Source organism: Plecotus auritus, assembly GCF_963455305.1.
Source record: "Plecotus auritus genome assembly, chromosome: 10".
Taxonomy (NCBI): domain Eukaryota; kingdom Metazoa; phylum Chordata; class Mammalia; order Chiroptera; family Vespertilionidae; genus Plecotus; species Plecotus auritus.
The window spans coordinates 7,405,387-7,415,452 of record NC_137785.1 but is presented as its reverse complement, the minus strand read 5'-3'; positions in this window follow the sequence as shown (position 1 = coordinate 7,415,452).

The window sequence follows — 10,066 nt, the reverse complement described above, 5'->3', positions numbered from 1 at the left end:
GGCTCGTGTTCCTCGTCTGGCGCCGCCTTTGCCCTCTCCTGCAAGAGATATTCCTCTGAGAGAGGACAGGTTAAAAGAATACGGTCAGAGGAGGACGGGACCGGGCCTGGGTTCCTTGGGTCCACGGCGAGGTGTGCTTCGTTCCCCTCAAAGGATATAGTGGCTAGTGGTTTCTGCAAGAGGTCTCGTCCAAGAAGGGGGTACAGGCACTCTGGCATGACTAGAAACATGTGGGTTACTGTACTCTTTCCGAGGTCTGTACAGTCCTTTTTTAAAAATATATATATATATTTTTATTGATTTCAGAGAGGAAGAGAGAGGGAGAGGGAGACAGAAACATCAATGCTGAGAGAGAATCATTGATCGGCTGCCTCCTGCATGCCCCACACTGGGGATGGAGCCCACAACCCAGGCATGTGCCCTTGACCGGAATCGAACTTGGGACCCTTCAGTCCGCAGGCTGACCCTCTATACACTGAGCCAAACCGGCTAGGGCTAGTTGTAGTTTTGATATGGTTGTGCGCGGCAGCAAGTTCAGGTGTTTACCTATGCCGCCATCTTGGTTGTCTCTATTTCATTTGATTTTAACAAGTTTCTAAGCTATACACAGGTCAACTTTCGTTATGAATACGTGCTTTATTTACTCTAAATATCAATATTTCATCACAGTCAGAATGTCTAAAACATCATCTCACCTTACATCTTAAATATGTCTGTAAAGGAGAAATTCTCTGTCAGTATGATAATTATGATAGCATTTTCACATAAACAAAAATACCAATAACTTTGTCAGAATTCAATTTGTCAATGTACCAAACTTTCAAACATGTAAGAATTGTTTTTGAAATTATTTGATCCAACTGATGACAGTTTCCGGAAAGAAAAATCCTAATGGTATGGTACAGTGCTCTGGAAAATGGCAATTTTGCACTAATTTTATGTACATTACAACCAACAGAGGAGGCATAACGGGGTTATGTGAAATACATGGGTGATAGATTAGGGCGGCAGGAGAAAGAAAAGGGAGGAGTGACCTCTAGGATTGGGCAAAAATTAAAATGATAGACACATGCTTCTTTTCCATAGGTGGGTATTGATAGGTCCGCCCTTCCCCCAACTGGTGGGCGGAGTATGACGTACCCTGCGGCCTGGAAATACCTGAGTCCCTAACCAGGCACCTTATATGGACTATACCTTGAACCACCAATCAACACCTGCCAAATACCCTAAGCCCTTGTTCCTATATGGACCATACATTAAGCCAACAATCAGCACGTGCCAAGTACACTAAGCCCCCATTCCTTCCCATCCCTCCCCTCCAAAGGCGTGTTCACCTCTGCACGTGTTGCTGTTCTCCCCTTGAGAGACAGCCCGGCAGGTCTCTTTTCCCTAATAAAGCCTGTAATCCTGGTTTTTGGCTCCCGATTGATTTCTCATTCTGGTGCCGAAACCCGGGAGAGGTGAACGGGATCGACAATCTTCGGACCTACCCCCAGCTTCTCTGGCTCCGCTCAGTGATAAGGTTCTGAGTTGATTGGCCAGCCCCGGACCCTCTCTCGAACCCTGCTGGACCAGGACACGTGGGGATCCCGTCGCTTCCCTCCCACAGGTAGGCTTCAGGGACTTTCCCACCCCCACCCCCGTCTTTTTTTTTTCTCGCTCCCTGTGACCTGGAGGGGCATTAGGGTCTCAGAGTTTCCCGTCTACTCGGCTACTCATTCTATGAAAGACCAGGCGCCTGGCCGGGAATTCTGTTCTACTCCACGGGAAAGGTGTCTCGGGGTGACGACCTCAGAACCTTCTCTCGGCCCCCTCTCTCTACAGGTTGGTTGAGGGAACAGGAAGACGCTCCTTGTTCCTTCCCCAACTTCCGATTGCCCTTCCCTCCAGTCATGGGGACCTCTCAATCCAAACCCCCTCGAAACACACCCTTAGGGTGTCTCCTCGCCAATCTCTCGACCCTTGGTCTTTCTGGCTACATCAAACCAAAGCAGCTCTACCTGGCCACAACATAAACTCGACAATGTCTCTCAGTGGCCCGAAAATGGCACTTTCCATTCCAATATCCTTAGACCTAGATGATTTTTGCCACCGGACAGGGAGGCTTCAGAGATCCCTACGAACAGGCTTTCTTCTCCCTCCGCTCCTGCCCCTCACTTTGCTCCTCATGTTCCACCCATCAGATCCTCCTCGCAAAGTCCCCTTCGCCCCCCTCAAACCAGTCCTCAGCCTCTTTCTCTGTCTTCTGACTCTTTTGACCCAGCTGATCTTTCCTCTCCACCTCACCCACCCCCGCCACCCCCTTACAATCCCACCATGAAACCTGCTCCCCACACTCTACCCTCTGAGAACCTTCTCCCCACACTCTACCCTCTGAGAACCTGCTCCCCACACTCTACCCTCTGAGAACCTGCTCCCCACACTCTACCCTCTGAGAACCTTCTCCCCACACTCTACCCTCTGAGAACCTGCTCCCCACACTCTACCCTCTGAGAACCTGCTCCCCACACTCTACCCTCTGAGAACTCCTTCCCCTGTGCGCTCTCTGCCGAATCTTCACCACCGTGACCGCCAGCAACCAAATTCACAGGTGGCTGGCCCGTTCCCTTTGCATGAGGTTGCGGGGGCGGGGGGGGGGAGGGGTTATTAATGAAAAATGCCTCGGCTCTTTCTCTTCGGACCCTCTTAACCAGCAGCTGCCTTCTCCTCAGTCCCTGAGAGCCCAAATCCTGAGACGGTGAGCTCCAAAACAGCCTTTCCCATCTAACACTCATTCTCATGCCACCCAGAGACTGCCTTCCACAACAGCCTCTTCTATTCCCACGTCCATTCTACCCCTGAGGAAGGCAGCAGGAACCGAGGGCATAGTCTGAGTCCACGTCCCATTCTCTATGTCCAGCCTCACAGATGGAGAGGCATCTCAGGTTTCTTTTTCCACTGACCTGACCACCTTTACTCCCCAACATACGCCACAAACTTCAAAAAATAGATATAGGTTCACAAACCCATCAAAAAGACCTCGTTAACCTGACCTTTAAGGTCTTTAATAATAGAGACGAGGAGACCCAAATCCAAAAACAAAAGCGAGACCAGGCCAAGGCTGAAGCCCAGAAGGAGGCCTTCCAGCTCCTAGCCTCTGCTTTCAAACCCCAAACGAAGTGCCGGTCCTCCAACTGCAGGTAAATCGGGGGCTAAGCCTCCTCCGGGCCCATGCTTCAAATGCAACAAGGAAGGACACTGGGCCAAGTCCTGCTCAAACCCGAGACCCCCGCCTGGGCCCTGCCCAAGGTGCGGAAGGGAAGGCCACTGGACAGCAGACTGTAGTCTGGTCCCTCCGGTTCAGACCTCAGCCAGTTCAGCATGGCCGCCCTCTGGATCCGGTTTGGAGCTCCCATACCCCCTGGGACTGGCCACGGAAGAAGCTGCCAGGCCCTGACAGGGCCCCACAGACTTACATCACCAGGACAGAGCCTCGGGGAACGACTGTGGTGGCAAGTAAGCCGATCTCCTTTTTAACTGACACTGGGGCCACTCTCCGAATTCACTGGGACCCTTGTCCACTCCTCAGTCTCTATTATGGGGGTTGACAGATTAGTCTCACAGTTATTGCCACCTCACCTCTACACGGCATCTTACTAAATTCCCCCATTCACTCTTTTTCTTAAAAATATATTTTTACTGATTTCAGAGAGGAAATAGAAACATCAATGATGAGAGAGAATCATTGATCGGCTGCCTCCCGCACGCTCCCTACTGGGGATGGAGCTCGCAACCTGGGCATGTGCCCTTGACCGGAATCGTACCTGGGACCTTTCAGTCTGTAGGCCGACACTCTATCCACTGAGCCAAACCAGCTAGGGCTCCCCCATTCACTCTTTTCCCATTCTACCTTGGTGCCCAGCCAGGGCTGGCATGTATCCCCTCATAAAGCCCCGTTGTCCCAAATGACAGTCACCTACCTCAGTTTCACTCTCTCACCCCACAAGGCCGAGACATGCCTTGGACTGTAAATGTCTTATCTCCTTATCTCCTCTAAGACTGTCCTCTCCTTTGAACAAGAAATTTTCTCCTTTCTCAGGCTCACTGGGTACTCTCACCTCCTGGTTCACAACTTTAGTCTTCTTGCAAAGCTCCTCTGTGACATGACATGGCGAAGGGGCCCCCCTCACTGAGCCTTTAGATCCCAAGGCCAACATTCTCACGCCTTTAATGCTCTGAAAACTGCTCTGACCTCAGCGCCTTCTCACCCCGCGCCCCCCCCCCCACTCCACCCTTCCCAAAGAACAACTTCCTTGACTGCACAGGCTTACTGAACAGTCCAGCTATTATCAGAAACTGAGCTCATTATCTCCCCAACCTTAGCAAGTTATCTCTAGGAAAAATGCGGCAGTTTTATATCCAAGGGGCTCGAGGCCTGGGAACAGGCTGGGAGGACTGCTCCCTCCTCCCCCCTGCCTTTTCTCAAGCCCTCACCCAGGCATCATTCCCCGCTTTGACTTTCTGATGTCTCTTCAATCTGATAATGGCCCAGCTTTCGTCTCTCAGATAACGCAGCTGGTCTCTCAAACGCTAAAAATCAAATGGAACCTCCACATCCCCTACCACACTCAGTCTTCGGGTAAAATAGAAAAGGCCAATCATCCCTTTTTTTTTTTTTAATATATTTTATTGATTTCTTACAGAGACGAAGGGAGAGAGATAGAGAGTTAGAAACATTGATCAGCTGCCTCCTGCACACCCCCTACTGGGGATGTGCCCGCAACCAAGGTACATGCCCTTGACCGGAATCGAACCTGGGACCCTTCAGTCTGCAGGCCGACGCTCTATCCACTGAGCCAAACCGTTAGGGCCCAATCATCTCTTAAAAACATATCTAACCAAGCTATCCTTAGAGCTCCATATGCCTTGGACTGAACTACTCCCCCTGGCACTAATGAGACTGAGGGCCATGCCAGGACAACCACTACTTCTAAGCCCCTTCAAAATCATGCATGGGCGGCCTTTTGTCCTCCAAACCCCGAAGGACAATTCCCCTTCCCCGGGAGACTACTTCCCTGCTTTTGCCCATATGAGGGCACTCTCACAACAACACTGATCATCTCCCCCGTCCCTTTCCTACAACTTCTACTCATCTCTCAGTCCTCCCTGGGGACTTGGTCTGTGTCAAGAAAAAAGGAAGGGCATCCTTTTTTTATTTTTATTTTTTTTTATTTTCTTACTACTATTAGTTTCTTTGGATTGGATGATGTCCCAGAAGCAAGGCCAGTTCTCGTTTTTATTTTATTTTTTTTATTTTTTATTTTTATTTTTTAAATATATTTTATTGATTTTTTTCACAGAGAGGAAGGAAGAGGGATAGAGAGTTAGAAACATCGATGAGAGAGAAACATCGATCAGCTGCCTCTTGCACACCTCCTACTGGGGATGTGCCCGCAACCAAGTTACATGCCCTTGACCGGAATCGAACCCGGGACCCTTCAGTCCGCAGGCCGACGCTCTATCCACTGAGCCAAACCGGTTTTGGCGGGAAGGGCATCCTTAACACCCACATGGGTGGGGCCTTTCCCAGTCACACTATCTACTCCGACTTCAGCAAAGGGACAAGGAATGCACCACTGGTATGACCTCTCACACATTAAAAGCCATACAAACCTCTACACAAAACAATACCTTCCTACACTTCTATCCCCACAGGACCTACCTCTCTCAGGCTCACCAAATGTTTCCCCACCATCCCTGAAGGGGACTCAGCAGCACCATCCAGGACCTGATGACCCATCATTCCTCACAGGCTAATTTCTACTACTTCCTGCAGTGCATCCTGGGGGACTAGTCCTGGTGGCCACCGTGATCTGCTTCCCCAGATTTACACTCAGTAGATCTTAACCTGGCAAGGGACCCTCCGAATTTTTACTCCGGAAGAAGCTCAGGTTTTCGAATTCCTTGTAAGTCTCATTTCCTTACCATAATCCTCCTTCAGGCAGCTAACAATGAATACACCAATAAAGGCTCTTGGTCTTTTCAGGTGAAACGGACTTGGGATGATGAGGGAGTCATCAATACTACTGTCTAGGATGGGAAATCCTCTAGTGTCACTCTATTTTTTTTTTTTATAGCAAAGGTGGAGATTTATTGAAGAACAAGTACAGACTCCCACGTGGGGAGAGGGAAGAGTCCCACGGAATGGACTCCCAAGTAGGGAGGGGGAGAAGGGTCCCCAGTGTCACTCTATTTTGATGCCTGCACAGCCATGGCCCCCGGGTGGTCTAGCTGTGGTGGGTGGTGTCAGGCCTATGCCACCGACCACAAATATCTATGTATGAAGTACCACCAGAAAGGGGACTGTGATGATGTAGGGGAGTTCTACCGTCCATACTGGCAGTGTTCTCACTACCACTCTGGTGCTTTACATAGTCTGCTAGTAAACCTCAGACCCCCTCGGACTGTGGCCCCCTTACGTGTAATCCTGTCAGCCTTACCATATCAAACCCAGCAGACCTACTCTGGAACCAGGCTCAGCCAGCAGGAGTTAGAATCAATGGGGGAGGTAGGGACCCTGGGGGTATAATTGTCTTTATCAAAACCTGTATTAATCCCCAACCTATCCCTCCCCCACTAAAGGACATCCTCTCTCGCCCTACGAACACTGGAATTACTCCTTTGCCCACCCTCATAAACACAACTTTCCATCTACTCTCTAACATCAATCCCTCCTTCTCTACATCCTGCTGGATTTGTCTGTCACTGGCTCGAACCCTCATCAAAGCCACTCCAATCCCAACCCATTAGACCACTAACTTAACTCTTACCTATATCAGACCTCAACGCACCTATACAACATCTCTCTCTCTAATACAGAAAACACTACCTGTTTAACAAATACCTCTCAAACCACTACCTCAACTACTCCTACACCTTACTACTATGCACAATCTATAAATTTACCCCCTCCCTTAGCCTGCCCTCCACCGGGTATTTTTCTCCTCTGTGGGACTACAGCCTACACCTGTGTCCCCCCAGGACCTGTCACACTCGCTCTGTCTTTATGTCTCCCTAACCCCCAATCTTTCTATCAGAACAGAGGGAGAACTCGAACCCTCTCTTGGTCCTCTCAGACCTCGCCACAAAGGGCAGCCCTTGTTCCTCTCTTAGTGGGTACCGGAGTCCTCACTGCAGTAGGGACAGGAGTAGGAGGCATTTCCTCCTCTGTTCATTTCTACCACAAATTATCTGCTGAATTTTCAGAAGATATATCCATCATTAGCAATTCCCTTGAATCCCTTCAAAGGCAGGTAGACCCCTTAGCAGCTGTAGCCCTACAGAACCGGTGCACTTTAGATCTCTTGACAGCAGAATAAGGGGGTGCCTGTGTCTTTCTTGGGGAAGAATGCTGCTACTTTGTAAATGAATCAGGAATTGTCAAAGATCACATTAAATCCCTCTGGGACAGGATTGACCAAAGACAATGTAACCAGTTAGAAGGGGGGTATGCCATCTTTGGCTCACTTACCCCATAGCTCCTCCCACTATTAGGCCCACTGGTATTTATCCTTTTAATTTTGCTCTTTGGCCCCTGTTTCATGCGCTGTTTCACTAGTTTTTTGCAGAACAGAATGCAGGCGTTCGCCAACCAGAAGGTGGGAGAGATATATCTGACCTTGAATTCAGAACCTAGAAACACCTATGTCACCAGAATCTTTGAGACCCCTGGTAGATGCCCCTGACGCCATCCCCTCTCAGCAGGAAGTAGCTATGGAAGACAGACCTTTGCCCCCTGACCTTGCCCGGACTCTCCATTTTTTTTACTATTACCAAAAGCCTGGAATGATAGATCCTCCCTTCCCCAAACTGGTGGGCAGAGTATGACACAATCTGCAGCCCAGAAATACCTGAGTACCTAACCAGGCACCTTATATGAACTATACATTGAACCACCAATCAATACCTGCCAAATACCCTAAGCCCTTGTTTCTATATAGACCATACATTAAACCAACAATCAGCGTGTGCCGAGTACACTTAGCCCCCATTACTTCCCATTCCTCCCCTCAAAAGGCGTGTTCACCTCTGCACGTGTTGCTATTCTCCCCTTGTGAGACAGCCCTGCAGGTCTCTTTTCCCTAATAAAGCCTGTAATCCTGGTTTTTGGCTCCCAATGGATTTTTCAGGTATGAAATTGGACAGCCAATGGGTACGGTCAGCCTGTCACTGCTTGAGCCAATTAAGCAGAGACAGAAGTGAATCATAGATGAACATTTATTCCAATACTGCTGGCAATATGGGAGGGCAGCAGGTCATCCACAAAAATCTGCTCTACCACCCACATACACCAGCTGCTTATATAAGGTAGGACAAAGATCACATAAGGATGCCTGTCAGGTGTGGCTCAGGATTCAATTCCCTGGCAGGGCACCTGTGAGGGAATCACTGGATCTCCAGTGTGGGATGTGCAGGGGGCAGCAATGGATGATTCTCTCTCATCATTGATGGTTCTGTCTCTCTCTCCCTCTAAAATCAATATCTTCCTCTCTGAAATTAATAAAAATAAATATTTTTAAAAAAGAAAACATAAGGAAGTAGAGATTACAAGCATGGTGAAGGAGGCAATGAGGGCTCTGGTGGGACCTCAATTGTTTGGGCAACAAGGTTGTTAATCTTTCCATGATAATAGGCAGTTCTTTTTTTTTTTTATAAATATATTTTATTGATTTTTTTTTACAGAGCGGAAGGGAGAGGAGGGATAGAGAGTTAGAAACATCGATGAGAGAGAAACATCGATCAGCCGCCTCCTGCACGCCCCCCACCGGAGATATGCCCGCAACCAAGGTACATGCCCCCGACCGGAATCGAACCTGGGACCCCTGAGTCCGCAGGCCGACGCTCTATCCACTGAGCCAAACCGGTTTTGGCTAGGCAGTTCTTTTTTAAAAATATATATATTTTATTGATTTTTTTACAGAGAGGAAGGGAGAGGGATAGAGAGTTAGAAACATCGATGAGAGAGAAACATCGATCAGCTGCCTCCTCTACACCTCCTACTGGGAATGTGCCCGCAACCAAGGTACATGCCCTTGACTGGAATCGAACCTGGGACCTTTCAGTCCGCAGGCTGATGCTCTATCCACTGAGCCAAACCAGTTAGGGCACTAGGCAGTTCTTAAGTGAGAATGGACCACATTCTCCCAGGTCCAAGATTGACCCCAGGTCCAGGGGGTATAAAACTCCCAGGCAGGTTAGAAAGTCCTTTCTGTAACCAGAAAGAGGCAATCACAGTTAACATGGGGTGATTAATATTTCCTATAACCATAGCTAGTCCCCAGTGTTATATTTTTGCCCCTAGCAGGCACAGGATAGTTACCAGTCAGCAATTAACATGATAACAGTAACAGGAGGGGCAAACTGTGGCAGTGCTTGTGCTTTGAAGGGGGTCATGGGGAGAAGAGAAAATTATTTGTTATTCCAAAAGCATGTTATCAGGTATGTTATCCAAGATGTAAATAGATTAGAGATAGGCTCAGTTAAGGTGAAGATTGATGTTTGTTAGGGAAAATACTACTGAAGGATGTGATGACTCACTATGAATTTCTTTTAGTTAGAAAATTTTAATTTCAGACTATTCCTTGTGGTTACCCTAGGTCTCTGAGTTGGTAAGGCTGCCACCTCAGGCCTCCAGGGATCAAGTCAGGTTTAATATGGGGCCTTTTTTGTTCACAAACTCTTCCACTTTTTCCAAAATTTATTTATTTTAATATATTTATTGATTTCAGAGTGGAAGGAAGAGGGAGAGAGAGATAGAAACATCAATGATGAGAGAGAATCATTGAGCAACTGACTCCTGCATGCCCCCTACCGGGGATCGAGGCCTCAACCCAGGCATGTGCCCTTGGCTGGAATCGAACCTGGGACCCTTCAGTCCGCAGGTTGGTGCTCTATCCACTGAGCGAAACTGGCCACGGCCAAAATTTATTTATTTTAATTGAAGTAAAAATTATAATGAAACAAGAGAGTTCCATCTTTTCTATTTCAAAGGTTGGGCCTACATTTTTGTGTTATATTTGTCAAATAC